We start from the raw sequence: 17,941 nt of genomic DNA on the forward strand, positions 1-17,941 counted from the left end.
AAACCTCTGGAGGTTTCCACACCGCTGGCCACATCCCCTGCTGGCATCAGTGGTATGTGAGTGAATGCCATTGGTGTTACCCCCCACATGCAACACTGATAAAACATTCCTCTGGGCAGGTGTATAGGTGGCCTCCATATTAACCCACTAAAACAATAATTTCTTTGCATGTAACCTCTGCCTCTGTGCGACCACACGCTCAGCGGTGGGCGCAGCCAAAGAGGTATTGCTTTACTGTTGTGGGCCGTAGAACACTGCAGCGTTCGGATGCACATGTCAGTCAGAACACCAGCCACGGGCACCGTGCACGTGCAGACCAGACTGCATACCTGACCCCTTCCCCAAATAGCTTGTGAAGCAGTGCTCACCTTTCACATAGCCCGAGCAGACCTGGATATCTGGCACTTTGTCCGAGCCCCCACGGGCAAGCATCCAGACCCCCTGCACCTTCCCTCCCGCGTGTCTCCCCTCAGCCCCACAGGATTTCAAATTATTAGAGGGAAAATGTTCAGATTCTGCAGGCTCAGCATCGCCCCCAAGTCCGGCATATCCTCCTGTTCTGCAATAACAAACGCGAGAGGGGGGTACACACTGAGAAAATAAAGCAATCAGTATCGGCCATTGTGTGATTTCCACCTCAGTAGCAGAAAAAGTGTTGAGACTGCATTATGAAAAACAAGCAGTGGGTAAAGAAACACCCCCGGAATAGCAAAAAAAAACGTCTCTGGCTAAGATTAGTTTTCTTATTACTTGACATTTTTTCTTCTGCTGCATTTTTTCATGCTTGAAATATTCAGCTTCTGACCTTTGGCTTGTTTATTGTCCAGGGTCTGATTTACCTAAAGCGCCCTTACAGTTTAGACCAATTCAGCAAAAAGACATTTTTGGGAAACTGTGCCCGCTTTGTGTGAATCTGGTTTATTTTGTTGTACTGTAAAGGAGGCAAGGGTCATCCTCTTGTGCTGTTATTGTTTCCCCAGCTAAACCGGCCTTGAGACAGTATATATACAGCCTGACATTCTCAAGTTTTATCACATTTCTGCTTAATCAGATATCTCGCAGCGCAGAAGTGATAATGGAGATGTGGTAAAGGTCAGCCAGTCAGGACAAAGCCTAACATTCACTTTATCCTGAACATCCACTGGGATCCTCCAGATCTCAAGATGTGAGTGTCTTGTCAGTGTCTTGTAATTTGCCTTTGGACAGTTTGGGTTTCATAAAGAAGATAAATCAGACAAATGCTGGCACCTGCACATCTCATTTTCCGAACCATATGTTCAGCCACATCTGTGCCGCAGTCTCGGCGAACTCTAATAAGAGACAGTATTTGTCTTACTCAGTGATCTTGTCTTCACGCACCTATGTCTTTCACCCCCTCTGTCTTCTCCACCTTAAGGAAACTGATATTCTCCCGTTATTAATCTCTCCTTTGTTACAGCATCTGTCTCAGGCAACATTCCTCTGCATTACATTCCCACAATGCAGTACATTTCAGGCCATAAATCACTGATTGGAAACTCAAAGCCGATGACGGTCCTCAGTAACACTGGCACAATGCACTTTATAATTTGAGGTTTTGTGGGAAAAAAAAGGATTTGGATAGATTTATTTGTTTCCTTCTTCCACATGCGATTCAAGCAGAAAATGATCTCGCTGTCAACATATGCTGTCTTCATATGTGAGCTTTACCATCAGTATGCACTGCACTCCCTGACCACTTTATGACGTGCATATCACTTCATACATAAAACAGACATTTTACATGCTACGTGCTCTGGATCATGTTGACGGCACTGTTATTTAGTGTTTTGTAAGTTGGACAACTTTCAAGCTGATGACAATGCACTGTAGTTGGTCCCTATGCTGTATGGTATGTTTAAAGTCAATCTTATCTCCGTGTTTTTCACTGTCGTATCAAGACTTATTATCTCTGTGCGACTGTCAACAGACAAAAACTGTATTAATTGATTAATTCATAGAATAATTAATAGTAATAAGAATCAATTTCTGGACGTCGCCACAGTTTTTCCAAACATGGATCCTTTTTGCAATTCTTCACCATCATTTCTATCTTTGAACAAACAAACAAAAAGTTTTAAAAAGGAACAATTGCAGATTCTTTAAATGCTGTGTCTGGATGTCCCTTTTACGTAATCTTTTATTGCACAGAGAAACTTTGCGCTCAACTGTGACATCAAGTATCTGTGTTCAAGGTTACTTATTTTAGGGATATTTTTTAGGTCCTTCATGCTAAACAAACTACTCTGACGAAATTCACACTGTTATAAAGTCGATAATGAAAATGAAAGTTACAACTCTAATATGTGCCTTGGCCAAAATTTTTTAAATAAAATATTCCTTCCCACAATGGGATTATTTGCATTATTACAGGACAGCAATAACAAATAAGTAAAACATCTGAAGCAGAACAAAAAAACTTTTCTTGCACAATACATTATTCATTAAGGTTTTTAAAACTACTTGTCTGCTTCTTCATATGCTTTCTTCTAAAAACATTTTCTTTGAAGATCCAGCACCAAGGGCTGACAGATTTGAAATGAATAAGCATTCCTTTAGGCAGTCAAAAAAAAAAAAGAATGTTACGATGATTTTCAGCTTGGTAAATATGCGTAGAGCGCAACCCAAATGCTTTGCTGCTTTGCTATCAGGAGAATGATTAAAATGTGATTCTGTTGAATGATGTTGACTGTGGCTTACGGTGGAAAAAGCATAAATAACGTGCGCTGCCAGCTTCGTGTTGAGGAAAATCATTGGGTGCTCATTAACTCAGCCGGGGTGCTGACAGCGAAGACAGGCCTCGTCCGTCATGGGGGAACAAGAGGATCGGCTAATGAGGAGGGGTTATTTCTGCAGGCTGATAATTGCCTCTGGGTTGTTTTGGGGCTTTTAAACCAAAAGATTCAGCATTTAGTAAAATCCAGCAAAATTAAAGTGGAACAGTTATAGGGATTAGTTTATGGTATCATCATAATCAGAAATGATATTGGCATTACCACCGAATGCTTTCATCCATTCTTTTTACTGTAGTACAGCAAAGAAGATGGGATGTGACTGATGTTGGATGCCAACTTGGGTGGTAGACATCTGTCTTTGTTAACCACCATCCTCAGACCCCATTAATTTGGCTGTTTTGAGGTTAGGACTGACAGTGAATGGTTTTCCAGAGCATTCAAGGTCTACAGTTGTGTTGTAACTGTATCTGAAATGCTTTCTCATTAAGGTCTGTGTGGATATAGGATGCAGGTAAATAACTGTGTCACTAAGGTCCTGTTTAGGTTTTATGTGTTTTCCAGCTCGGATAATCCTGAAAGTTTCCACAAACTCCACAGCAGCCATCGCAGTGACGTTCTTGAAAAAGCACAGGCCTGACTTCTGAGTAAACTTTCCAGAAATGATAAGTGTTGTTGTTATAATGTTTGAGACTTCTGCAGCACAGGTTGTCACCATTTTTTTTTTTTTTTTTTTTGGGGGGGGGGGGGGGGGGGTAAAATGGTGCAGCTTTTATTGAAATCTATTAAATGCCACGCACACTTTTAAAAAGAGTCATTCTTTGCTGTAGTAGGGGATGCTCTACGGGAATGAACGCTTCCCGTTGTATCTGTTTTCAATATATTTATGGAATGAACTTGGCCTGACTCTCTGTCACTCTCTGCATGACATGATTAGAGAAACATCTGGAGACAAGAAGAGGGAGACAAAAAGGGGAATGTGCAGAGCTAGAAAGGTGAATACAGAACCAAAAAAAAGTTAACTAGCTGAAGGTTTTTAATCAGGGCAGCTGTGGGAGCAAAGAGAAGCAAAGAGGTTATGGTTCAAGCATGTGTTATGATGTGTTTGTGGTAAAGTCTGTGCTGTTTGTTTGGGCTGCAGTTAGATATGCCTGGCAGCTCTCAGCAGGAGGTCTGAGTCCTGCCCAGCAGAAGCTCTCTCTAATTGTGTTATGATCAACGGGGGAAACCCAGAGGCTGGACTCAGACTCAGAGCTGGAATGAATCAGAAAAAGGTTTCTCATGGAGTGAAGGATGATGAGGGCAGTGATAGTCAACGCTTAAATTGCATCCATGTTTTCCACACCATTTCCACACTGAGGGAGCAGTTGTCTGAAGTCACGCAACAATGGTGGCACCAATGAGGAGGTGGAAGTATGTATTTTATATAGATGCCAGTATTTGTATTTGGCCAGTGAATCAAATAACAATAAATATTTCCAAGTATGAAAGTGTTGTAAAATAAAATGCATGACTGCGTCCGTTGCCATATCTGTTGTTTTTCCTCATACGTTTTGTTTAAATATGCAAGAAGGCTGTACTGCTGAGAGTTCAACTGTGTGCTCACTTACCAAAGAGAAGTAATTTTGTTACAGACAGCCAAGTTTGTTGTTAAATTTTAGCAATGTGCACCTGGAATATTTGGAGGAAGGATCTTGGAAATTTCTGACTTTGTGTAGATTGACAGACTTGGTCCCTTCCATCAAGGATGCTTGGAGAGATGCAAGGAAACCATGTGAAGAAAAAGTAATTAAGGGAAAGTGTAATCAAACAGTATTCAGACGTCCTTTCCTCTGAGGTGTCATGTGAAGTGATGTTCGCTGTCTTATTCAAATGTGCCAGATGCAGAAGCTGAGTATTTCTACATTGTGGAGTTCAGCTGAAAATTTTAAAGAGAGGGCTGGTTCTGTGTATCCTTGCTCTTGGCTCCTCAGGTTTCCCTCCTGGAAGAGCTATGGGACAGCCTGCAAGATGGGTGACCATCTTACCAAAGTGTAAGCAAGGAGTGAAGAAATGCCAAGTAAGAGACTGGAGCCTTGTTTCCAACAAGAAGTCTTGTTCAGTTCCTTGCACATTTTTTTCTTGTTTCCAATATCAAAAGTTGTGGGTAATACCAAAATAACTACCCCATGCATTCCTGTTTTTCATTACTGTACTGCTGAGGTACCTAGCTCACTGATTTGATACTAAAAGGTGGCGACAAAACACTGCAAACTATTGATTGGTCAGTCAGAACGACCAGTCTTTTTGTTGATGATGCTGACGTAGATTTTTCTCGTGGAGAGTGAGTGTGTGGTGAGGCAACAGATAGATAGGCAGAAAAAATAAATTATTGGGAGCGAAGCAGAGAAAAAAAAACATGTATTTGTCTATGTCACTGTATATCAGTTATTGAATGCATCAGCATCTCAAGAGTTAAGACCTTGTCTCCGCTTCTTTCTTTTATTTTAAAAAAAAGTACTGGAAAAGTGAACAAGGTCACTGCTGAAGCCTTGGTAACAACAACATCTAAGAGTGAGTGTCCACTGTGGAAAAACCTTTAGGTACAGTTACCATGAGTTACATACAGGTTTGTATACCAAAATTACTTTGGTGGAAACAAGGCTAGGATATGTACTCAGTGATGTGAGTCTGGCTGGATGAAGCTAGCCTGAAAGCTAATAGAAGGGCTGACATGACGACTGGTCTGCAGAGGTGAGTAGGAGAACCGGCAAGCCTCCAGTGAACCTGTTGCATAGGAATACAAGGTTAGTTCCACGAAATCAAAATAACTTCAAGTCAGTTTTTATTTATATAGCCCCAAATCACAATCACATTGCCTCAGCAGGCTTCACAGTGAATGAATGAATGACATCCTCTGCCTGGAGACCCAGCAACCGGAAGGACTAAACTTTGAGTGGATTGCAGGTGTGTGGATTGGAGCAGGTGTGAAGGCGGGACAGGAGCCACGGCCACATCTGAGCCACATACACAGGGAGCACAGGAAACACGGGGGGATAAACTGGAGGAACAGTCATGACTGTGACAAATTTGTCAAACAGGCAGTGTGGCACCTTGGCTTGAACTCATGCCTGGAGGCCAGGTACAGCGTACTTGGCAGCATACTGAGGAAAGATCACAGTCACGTGCTCACAGCAACCAACTGTCTTTAGGTCAGCAGTCCTCCCACGGCTGGCCGGGTGGAGGAGGAGGCTGCTATTGGAAGGAGATACAAGGCTAGACAATCTCGCCTGGTGCTCTCGGGTTGACCAACTCAAGTGACACTTTCCTGAGTGTGGGCCAATTCCAGGCTGCTAAGAGGATCAGTTTCCCCTTCCTGTCCTGACACACATACCCAGCTTGAGCCACACAGAAGTCCTCAGGCCCGCTGCTCACCAGTGTCAGCCGCTTGAACACACCTCCACACCAACTTTCTAAAAGCCATGCGGCCCTGTAGCATGGACAGGATCAGAGAGTGTTTCGCTGCAAAGACAAAGTCCTCACTAAGAGGATTGATATCTCGCGACTCGTGCAAAGTCTAACTGTAACCGCAGGTAGGCAGCAGACAAACGGCAGCAGTGTAGTTTGTAAAACTTAAAACAGACTAGAATAGAGAAGGGAAGTTTTCTGTAGAATGCATTGGGGTTGAGACTAAAGTGCCTGAAGCAAGAAGAGCATAAAGAAGAAAAGCATGACACACTGGGGGTAAGACACAGAGAGGTGTCTAATCTTGGATTTTGGAATGGCGAAGCTTCCACCGAGTCACATGTAGTGATGTCACCTCCGGAGAGCCGGCCTTGTGTTCCAGGTAAATAGATCCTATCGAATAATCTAAAAATGGACGCCTGGGATAGAGGATTGAAGAGATAAACCAAAACCACTTGTTCTTTTGAGCGGAAACATTTACACCGGGTGAACCCTTGCATTTAATGGACTAAATCCTTGCTCAGTAACCAGCAGACAATCCAAATCTTGATCAGAACTTGCAGTTTTCAGCATGTTGTTTTCTAGCTCGGAGCTGGTTGTTCTTTCACACAACTGCGATGGCTATGAACTGCTGTTTGAAATAGTCGACCAATTTGATGCTTATACCCACAGCCTACTTCATGTGAATTAGACTAGATTACATAAAAACACAATGAATTAATACAAACATACAATTGAAATCACAAGGTGTTGCTCTTGGTGACAGACACAGAGATTTTTTATGTTACTCTTTTACCCATCAGGTCTGTTTTGATTTCATGGATTTACACAACTTCACTGTTCTGGTTAACCCTCACTGTTCTCATCATCAGCAATTCAGGCCATTTCAGTGAAAAATGCCTGATTAGCCCACTTCACATGTTTCCTCTGCAGCACCAAATGGTAAATAGACAAGGTTAGCAACTACCTGGTGAATGTAGTGGAACACTGAGCAGCTAAAGCTAAAGCTAATTCAGACCTGATCAAGTGTTGCCTGCGATAAGAATTATGTCTTGGTCATGTTCAAAGTGGTCACACTGGTATGTCCAGTCCAAGCAGTCCAAGTTGTGTGTGCGCTGTTTTGTAGAAAATACAAGGGAGAAAAAAAAATATATGACAGTGAGGATAGATTAGGATGCATGGCAGCAAGGATTATTTGTGTAGCTCCCTGCTTGTATTGTTGCTCACAGCAGCGAGCCCAAATTTGCATCTAGACAAAACATATAAAACCCATAGGAGAGTTGAAAATCAGGGTTAAAATCTGGCAGTGTGATTTTGGCTTTACTTGACTACCTTGAGAATTGAAAGCAAACCCATACAGTGCAACAGCTTTCAAGAACCTAAAGATTTGTCACTTCACTTCAACTTGCAAACATATATTTCAAAATTATTTATTTGGCATCTGGACAAACCGCCCCTTTAAAATGTAATTACAGAGAGATGATGAAAAGTAAAGGGAGCTTATGGATTTGAAATCAGAAGATGAAAGCTAAAGAGAAAACAGCCTTTCTGTCTTTCTCCCTGATAAAGGGACAGGTGTTAGCACTTCAGAGAGCACTGCCAAAAAGGCCAGAGTACAGCCTATTATGTATGAATATAACCCCTGTATATTCTGACACATGTTGGAGCCTGACCTGACACTGAGCAGGTGTGTGAATGGAACGGGCTAAAAAGGCAGCATGTCCTGCACACCAGCTGCAGAGTGGCTCTGGCTGAACCCTGCTGTTGCTAAACCTGCGCGCCTGACGTGCTGTTTGGATTGCGGGTGACTGATTAGGTCGTGATGTGGAGCCACGACCACGATGCATCTTAGCTGCTGCACTCAGGCAGTTAACAGCTGCTCTGTGCAGCACCTAGCTGTGGTCTAATGGATGGGCTCCATGTCGGACATGTGGAGGGGCTGACAGGCTGTATAGGAAATTTTAGTTGCGGCCATGATGTACAACATATAAGATGGTGTACGCAGCAAACTCTCAGTACCCCTAATTTATCATACTGAGCTGTTAAAGTAATGCTCAAGCAAAACCGTGGGGTATGAAGAGGGCTGCAGCTAATAGTTTCCTTTAAGATTCATTTTTACAGTGTCAGTTATGGATGATGCCAATTTTCAAATAAGATGAAATGTTTATTGCTCTTGTTATCCGACTAATGCTGCATTCTGATGGATTCAGGCTAACGGACAACACCTTCTGGATGACACAGGAGAAACCAAAAATGCACAATGATATATTGCTATATTGATGTCATATTGGTTTTTGTTTGTTAAACTAACGTTAGCCACTGTTGTTCTTCCTCTGGGAGAGAAGCACTGAGACAATGAACTCAAGAACGCACATACAGTGTTGTGTAAAATCCAACCCGAGTCCTTCACAAAGAAATCCACAGGCCAGCAGCATTAAACAACTTCAGTGAGTCATCCACAGGCTTGTATAGTCAACCAAGAGAAAGGGTTTCATGTAAAGTTACTATCTGCTCATGCATGGGCAAAAATAAGTGATAGACACATGTAAATTAAAAACTACACATTGTTACACAGTTAATAGTGTTTCATGGTCCAGATCATGTTATTTTTCTCATGTGAGGGGACTACGTGACATCAGGTTGTAAATTCCATCATGAAAGATGACGCCTGCAGTGCTGCCTACCATTAACATTATTCTCTGCCAGCCTCACCTTCATGTGAGTGTAGCCGAACAAAACTAATCTCACAGATTTTTCTCGCGTACTAGGACAAAACAAACTAAAACTTTCCATGACTGACATGTAAGTAATCAGAATATCAGCTACATCACCATCTTCATTGTGTCCCAGCTGCTGGGTGAACTCGAGCCATATGTTGTCCCTAACTGAGTTGTTGAGGGAGTTGTTGTGGTGTTTGTCATATAGTGTTGGATGCTGTGAGACCAAATGAATAAGGTTTTTATAAATTTAAGTGCAATTTTTTCTTACAAAAATCCATACTTGATGTGAGAAGACTTTAAATCATCATAAACACAGGCTTCTTTCATTCGCCAAATTAATTTATCCACTACAACAGTATACAGTACTTAATCTTTGTGGTCTTGGATAGAAAACTTTTCAAAGCACTGCAGAATAATCCAGTCCTTCACAAGTTCTCTGCACGGCGAGGATATTCCAAACACTGCCAACATAATGCCAAAATATGGCTGAACACAGCTGCTGTCAACCGTGTGTGTCCATTGGTAACGACTGTGCATGCTTACTTTGGTCAGAAAGTTATGTATTTAGTATTTTGGTCTAGTATTCTAAATATACATAATGTATACAATGTACACGTATATGGTTAGAACATACTGCTTTTAATCATATTTCCACCACAATTTGGGAAATTGTACAGCTTTTGTTTGTTGCTGGCACGTTCAGTGTCAGTAAACAGCTAACCAAGTCAGCCATAGAGCTGGTTTAGATTTGATTTCTTTGAATGTTTGAAGCCAAAAAATAGCTTTTCTGTAGATGATTTATATAAATTACACGGTATGTGTGTGTGTGTGTGTGTGTGTGTGTGTGCGTAATGTATATGCACACTTACACACATGTAACTGTGCTCCTCGCATCGGTGATTCTGCAAAGGGCATGTTGAGCTCTGCAGATTGTTTAAGTGAAGAGAGAGTGAGGGTGTGTGGGGGAGAAATTAATGGATCCCCCTGCTTATCGCTTAGCAGAGAAGTGGGGGGAGTGAGGCTGTGGTGGTGGTGGCAGTAAAGTAGGTTGGTAAAGTAAATACTCCGTGCTCCTCTGTCAGCAGTGGAAAAAGACAGAAGAATGAAAATGTAATCGCACTCCAGATTTTAAATCTGTCTCCCCCGCAAGACCTTGAGAACAACACGTTTCCCATCAAACGGCAGATTAATCTTGTGTTACTCATGCACGGTCACAACCCGGTCCTCTGGCAGTGCTGGGAAGGCTGCGTGGGAGATCGGCGGCAGAGGGGTGGGTGGGTGGGTGGGGGGGGGAGGAGGGGCGGGAAGAAGGGCTCAGTGCGAGCATCATATCATCTGATTTGTGGGGAGTGTGGAGGGAGAGAGCAATAATGAAGATGCCGGGAGTGAAAGCAATATCGTTGTCTGGGCCAACATCTCTCTGAAGAGCTGCCTCCTATAGGTCATGTTTCCCTGCCACCTGCTCTGCATTACGAGGCTAGAGAGCTGCTGACGGGGAAGTCTGTTGGCTGGTGTTCAAGCAAACCTTGAGAAAAAAAAAAGAAAAAAAAAAACATTTTCTGAATGAGATACCAGTACAAACAGATACTGAACAAGTCATTTTATAGTGACTGAAAAAATAAACCTGAGCAGACTTGAAGACACAACTTCTAAAACATGACACTTTTCAGTATTTTACAAAAAAAACATTCAAGAATGTCAAATGCATGTTGAAGTCCATAGTGCCCCAAAAATGCTGAAGTGCTTCTGCTGCAGTTTTCAAGCCCTTAACTGAATGAAGGTAGAAAATCTTGACACCACAAATCATCCAGCTCATCCTGTTTGTAATTAACGCGGGGAAAATGAGATCACCTTTTTTCCCAGCTCAGCAGACTGCATGAAGTAGCAATCTTGAATATTTCCATATGAACACAAGTTGTGCAACTTACCATGGCCAGACAAACAAAAGAGGTAAAGACTCCGGATGATGAAATGTTAAAACGAAGCGTTCATCCAAAGCTGTCACGTCTATGCACTGTGAATACTGATACTGAAAATATTGTCCATGTTGTACTTTTAGCTCGAGTGACAGGATAATAGAAACAGCGTGCAAAGCTCAAAACAGCATGTTATGTTGCTCACAGCTGGTCAGCACACTTGAATATGAAACAAAAAAATCAAGCTGATTTTGTCACTGACGCTCACTCACTCTGGTTAAGATTCTACAAGCAAAAGAAACATAATGTGTGTGTCGAGACTTGCTGTCTCACCCTTTATACACAAACGTGCTTACACTCTGTAACTACCTGCATCTCCGCCTTAAAAGTGGAGAACAACAACGCCCCCCCCCCCCCCATTCCGTGTTCATACTTTTTATACAGAATGAGGATGTAGTTTCAGCACAATGTTTCTGCCTTGAACAAGCTATGTTCAAGGACTATGTTGCTCTGTTCGGTTGTGGACACAAAAAGTGAGAGGAAGTTTTGTGAAGAATTAACATGAACATTTGAGAATAAAAGTTGTGGGAGGCAGCCTGACTCCAATTTTCAGCCTCTCTGGAATAGATTTTCAGGAGCTATTAACGCAAGAATTCATCTTTCTTTCTTTTTTGTGTTTTAATAATAAAGGTCCTAGACACAGTCCACAATGAGTGAAAATGAACTGCCCAGCTTGTACACGTCAGATTCATATTTCCTGACCATATAGTCTAATGTATTTTTGCCACGACCGCCTGTGAAATTCCTCATGTGAACTTTATTTCTGACACAAAATATTTGGGAGCTACTTGACATAATGAAGACGAGAAAGTGAGTGAGAGAGAGAGAAAAAAAAAGCACACTGTAATGCACGCACATGGCTCATCAAGGCTCACACACACACATGCACACACACACGCACATACAAATCCTTTCTTGGAAAGCCACAAGTTTCTAATTATATCCTGGGTTTCAAATAAAAAGCGTTTACAGCCAATTCGTTTGCGTAAATGCCATTCCTGTCTATGTGGAGAGATGTAACCATTCCTACCCCCGAGACAATAAATAGTTTATTGCTTTTATTTGTCATGCCTTTATGTTGTATTGCCAAGCCCTTAAAAGAATAGAAAAAAAAAAGCATATTTTCCCACTAATGACTGTGTGTGATTTATATTGCCTGTCTTTGACATGGGGGTGTCTGTGCTTTCAAACCGAGCATAATTAGACCTCTGGAGCGGCATGCAGCGCAAAACACATTCGACAGAAGCGCCGTGTTTCCCAGAGTGCCTCTGCTGTGTGCGGTTTGGGTACAGTGCTGAGCGGACGGCGCGTGAGAGAAACGCCTGGAGGTTTCCCTTCCAAACACACGCACGGAGCCGCGCACGCACACAGAGGTCAATGATATCTGAAACAAACATAATGATTGGCTTTGACACACTTTCAGAATCAGATACAAGGGGAGAAGAAAGAGCATATAGATTGGCTCAGTGGGGATCCAAAGAGTTAGTCAAGCATGAGCTGTTCCCTGCAGAGTGGAGAAAGAACGGATTCCCCTCCCTCCTCCGTCCTCACTGACCCTGAATGCTCACCAAGTGATTTTAACAGTTCACAAAGGAGCAGGAGTTCACACTTTTTTGACGCCCCTCACCCCCTCGCACTCCTCTTCTCTCCTTCTTCCTGTCTCTCTTTGCCTTTGTCTGTCGCTTTCCTTCTGTGTGTGGATTAGAAGAAAAAGAGCGAGAAGAGATGTTTCTGTTTCGTGTCCCTGTCAAGTGATTTCTAATGACACACTGCTCTCGTACCCGCAACATGTATTTTAGAGTAAATGAATCAGGCAGTACATGGCCTCATTAAGTTGAAAGTGCCGCTCTCTGCCGCAAAAGTACATGGTGCTTTGGAGCCGGACCATTCACACCAGGAGGCTGGCAGAGCTGCAACTGCAACATTACACATGTGCAAATAGAGTTTGTCAGTGTGTGTTTGGTCAGTTTGGTGGTGTATTCACGAGAGAGGCTGGAAGTGTGTGTGTGAGTGTTGAGCAATGGGTCTAACCAGTTGAGACGTCATCAGATGAATTCAAGAGCTCACTTTAAAGCCAAAGCAACGCAAGTTCGGTTTGTTTAGAGCTCAATGCACAAAACCGAAAATCACATGTAGTAGTCAATTGTCACATGAATGTCTTGTGGCGATGACTATGACTGCAGTTGGCTCTTACCACCGGGTGTTTGGCTGCTGATGTTGCTGAACAAGAGGTGTCTGACATTGCTGATTTTCTCATTTCTTTTTTTCACTCTACCGACTTCTCATTTCTGTTTACGGCAAAGAAACAGAGAATGTGCTGAATATGCAAATGAAAGCAAACAAAGCAAAACATTTCTAGTCTCAGCTGCAAGTTTTAATCAAACATGTTTACTAATGTTAGGGAACAGCGTGTACGGGCATATCAGCAGACAGCTAACCATCGATTGTGACATCTAGAGTGTATTCAAGTTCTGATTTTAAACATCTGATAAATCATCCTTTGGTTACATTTTGTCATTATTTTGTCTTTGAATTGCGCTGTGTCCCTCTGAGGGAACTACAGAATGCCTTGTTGAAGGTGTAGGTTTTTTAAGAAATGGCCAGAATTAAAGGTCCCATATCATGAAAAACACATTTTCTCTGGTGTCTACATAAATAAACTGGTCCTCCCTAAACCTGCCAACTCCCAGAATGAGGAAGGCAAACAAGTCCTGCATGGTCTCTGTAGCCCACACACTGATAAAACGGAGCTCCAACAGGCTGTTCAGATTCAGCTCCTTTCATTACGTAACAAAAGGAGTCATTTTCATAGACCAGCCTCCTCTGCGCAGTGATAGGAGATATCCGGGGCGGCATTCACCCCTGAGGTGAAGTACTGTGTGTCCAGTGGTAAGAGAGCAGTGTTTCGCAATGTCATCACTCAGAGCTAGACATGCAAATTGCTCTGTTGTTGGTTGTATAAATCAACATAAGTGCCTATATTCTGTCCCAGCTAGAGAACAACAGAAGCGACAGTGGTTGCATTTCATTTTTAATGTCAATGTGCCCGCTGCGGTTCGTGTTAGTGTGTGTGTGCTAACCACTTCACAATGGACTGCTTCAGTAACTAGGGTCAGTACAAAGCTGGCTTTGCCTCGACACTGATCCTCGTAAAAGGATCAGTCCCAACCATACCGGACCCAGCAGCTGCACCTGAGTCACAGGTTAAGTGTCGCCATGTTTTGATAGTATTAACAGTGGCCTACAAATATGGTGAAGTCAGCTGGAAACTGGCTAACTAGTTAGCTCTGCTTTGGTCTGCTATGCAATTGAGTTTGAAGCAAGTTTAATGTTAATAATATTACGATCAAGCTTGATTGCCACAGTAAAAAGTCTGGAAACATGTGCAGACTGGAGACAGAGGCGAACAGTGTCCAGCAGTTTGGAGACTGTATTGGAGACAAACACAGCTTTTGCTAGCTGTTAGCCATTAGCTACATGGTAGTAAATGTAACAACACATACGATCAAACTAACTTTATTCAGACACACTAACCATTCTGAAATTTCTTCAGGAGCCTCTCCTGCTGAGTCTGATTCTGGGTCAAACTGGCATGGACAGCATCTCGGCAAGCCATAGCGATACATCCACCTTAAACATTAGCACATGCTACCACTAGCATAAGTGGCATCCTCTGCCTGAGAGGGGCGTATAGCAGGCAAGGCAGGCGTTTACAGACGGAGTTCATTAGCATGTACAAGTGCAGGCACAGAAACAGCCTGCTCTCAGTAGAGCTCACTTGAGCGACTTTTAGACAGCTGAAATTCAGGACCATGGATGGGTTTGGGGCAATACATTTCAAATACAGTGTTGCTGGACCTCTGACAGCTGTGTGAAATTGATGAAAAACAGTATAATATGGGACCAGCTGTTTCCTGCGACTCACTATACTCTTTGCTGCAGTTGTTTTTTGCTGTCTGCCCATAACAAGTGGACCCCAGACTGGGAGTGAACACAGACTCTGAGACAAGCTGATGCCAATTTGAAGACAGGGCATAAAGTACAGCGGTGATTTACAGCAGCTCTGACCAGGATCATGACTCCGGAGACGAGAAGACATGGCAAGCATGGACACGAGAGACATGAGGATTTATTTTTGACGAACCAGAAGTGACTGTGGTACTGCAAGATTACCCAAGAGTGTGTTGGTGTGTTTTATCTAATTTATGTTGAGTTTGAATAAAGTGTGTTTTATGATAAGTTAATGAGGCAATTACAATCAAAAAACTGGAATCGGGAACAGGTTGGGGCTAGCTGGTTAGCATGAAACCTTCAGGGGACATCTCTCAAACATGGTTCATAGACATCTTTGACAAAATGTCAACACTGTTATAATTTCACATTCTGTTGATAATGTCAGTTCACTTTTTGAATATTTTGAAACTTTTAACCCTTAGGAGTCCAGGGTATAATTGGCCGTTTTTGACTACTTTTGATTTTACCATTATATTTCACCTTAAAAACTACCTTTACCTTGCCTTGTTTGGTGTCATTATTTTCACATGGGTGAATCTACAGTTATTTTTTCATTTTGACACACTGTATTAACACAATGGACCTAAAATCACAAAAAAGTCTTAAAATCCGAGTAGGAAAAAGTTTGATTTTTGATTGTGAAAACCACAAATATGTTTAATGAACCAATTTTATTACTTAGAATGCTAATACAAATTGTTTTTTGCTAAAATTGTGCATATGTTTTTAAAATTTACAAAGTTATAAGTAACTATTTACATTTAAATGCAGGTGATGCCTCAAGCTCAGGGCTTCTCAGCTCTCCTGCCTGTTCCACATTCAGCAGTCTCCTCATTGTTTTGACTCACAACACAAAAAAAACGCCTACACTACACACTAAACACACTACACTAAACACTATATGACACACGAATTACACACTCCAAACACGCTATATGTCACAAATCTCTCAACTCTCACAACTCGCCATCTCTGTCGCTGTCTCCATCTGCTGTCTGTGTCTCTGTCACCGTCCCTCCAACAGCTTCCCCCGTTCCGCAGCAACCAAATCACGTGATTTATCATATAATTTTGTGATTGGTTGGTGTGATGTCTTTTTCCAGCAACAGGAATGTGTTTTTTTGCTTGTAAACACTTCCTGCTTGCGGACACTTTCGCGAGAGCAGCCCGTTTTTATCGCTTCTTCCTGCGCCAAATGCGCAGCAAACGTGACGGCATTGTTAGCGAAAAAACGTGGCGGATAATATTGATCATAACTCCGGTTTTCCTTGGCCTATCAACACAATTTAAAAAGTTGTATATAGTTTAAAGGTCGCGCCAATACATAAAGTCAGAACCGAGATTCACCGAGGCTCCATCTCGGTGCTACGTCATCTTAAATCAGTCACGTGATTTGATCAGGCCGGCGTGATCGTCGACTCCTAAGGGTTAAAATACTGGCCAGATCTTACATAATGTACCTTTAGCTGCACAAATGGCTTTTGCTCTTCCTAGCTGAATATGTTTAAAACATGTTAATGATCTTGTATCAGTACAACAGGACTCATAATTAAAATTGCTGAATACAAAAATATGATCCAGGTTCAACACAACAGGTACAACACTGTTTTAATTTGTTAATTTATGAAAGTATTTGCACAACATCAGGTCAAGTGACTTTTACGAGTATCAAAATACAAAATAGTATGGAAAGTCTAATTTCTCTTTACTTCAAATATTAGTAATTTTCAGTCCACACCTAGTATGTTTAATCATGTTGGAGAATGAGAGACCTGAGGACTGAGGTTACATGTAATTTTCTGTGTGTGTGTGTGTGTGTGTGTGTGTGTGTGTGTGTGTGTGTGTGTGTGTGTGTGTCAGTGCAGAAGGGGATAAACACAGCATTAGGTCTAACTAACACAGATGTCTAAATGTGATAAAACACTGTCTATGTTGTGCAAGAAACCACAAACGCTGCAGAGCCAGGATGTGATGACAGACACTACACATCACCCAGACACAGATACATACGCACAACCCCCAAACAGGTGGTGAAGTCATTGGGTTCATTTCCCATCAAGTTGTGTCACAACAACGTTATGTACTAACGTTGTGGTACTTCTGCGTTATTAGGCTTAGTTCTGCTGACTTAAAAGACAAAAGAGGAGAAAGATCATATGAAGACATTTCTGAGCCAGATTGAAATTAGAGACATCACAAACATGCAATTAATGCCTCAGCAGTTCTTTGTACTGATTATATCTGCCCAATAATAGTCACGAAGATTCATTGTTGAGCGTTAAAAAGAAACACAATCTGTCTGGCTCATAATTGGTTTGATCTAGAACTGCGTCATTACAAATCTAATCTGAATAAACCCAAACAAGCCAGAGGAGGTGAAATTAGGAGAGAAATAGGAACAATTTATTGCATTGATAAATTTCAGCTTGCCATTAGCGGTGGTCCTGCTGATTGTCAGGACAGATTGATAACATTGATTTTGCAGCATGTCACAGTCACCTGACTGGCGAGGACTGGTGGAGACAGATCAGGAGGTTTCAGCAGCCAATCACAGCTCAGCCGTGCTGTCTGTCAATCATTTCACCACAACCAATGGCCTACCCTGCAGCTGGGCTAGAGTCCTGCCTCCTGAGCTGTGCAGTCAAAGGGTTAAATAGAAAATTCACTATGGTCAAATCATCTGGTGGCTTCATCAAAAGCAACGTGACACAGAGAGGCTTATTTCACCCTCTGTTCTGTCACCCAAAATGCAATATAGAGGACTGACTAAGGACACTGACAGAGCATCATCTTCAACTATATTCCTCAATATTAGGTACAGCATGTGCTTGTTTATTTTATTATTTTTTATTTGACCAGGATAGCCACATTAGATTCATTAGATCTCTTCCTGAGTTGCAACACAGAATCTAAATAATAAAGAGGAAAAACAATGGAAAACAAGGGAAAACGTCTTTAAAGAAATACAGGAAAGGTAAATTCACATTTGTCTTTATTATATAGCATTTATTTTTTTCATCTCATATTTTTCACAGAA

The sequence above is a fragment of the Acanthopagrus latus genome, chromosome 11, assembly GCF_904848185.1.
Source record: "Acanthopagrus latus isolate v.2019 chromosome 11, fAcaLat1.1, whole genome shotgun sequence".
Taxonomy (NCBI): domain Eukaryota; kingdom Metazoa; phylum Chordata; class Actinopteri; order Spariformes; family Sparidae; genus Acanthopagrus; species Acanthopagrus latus.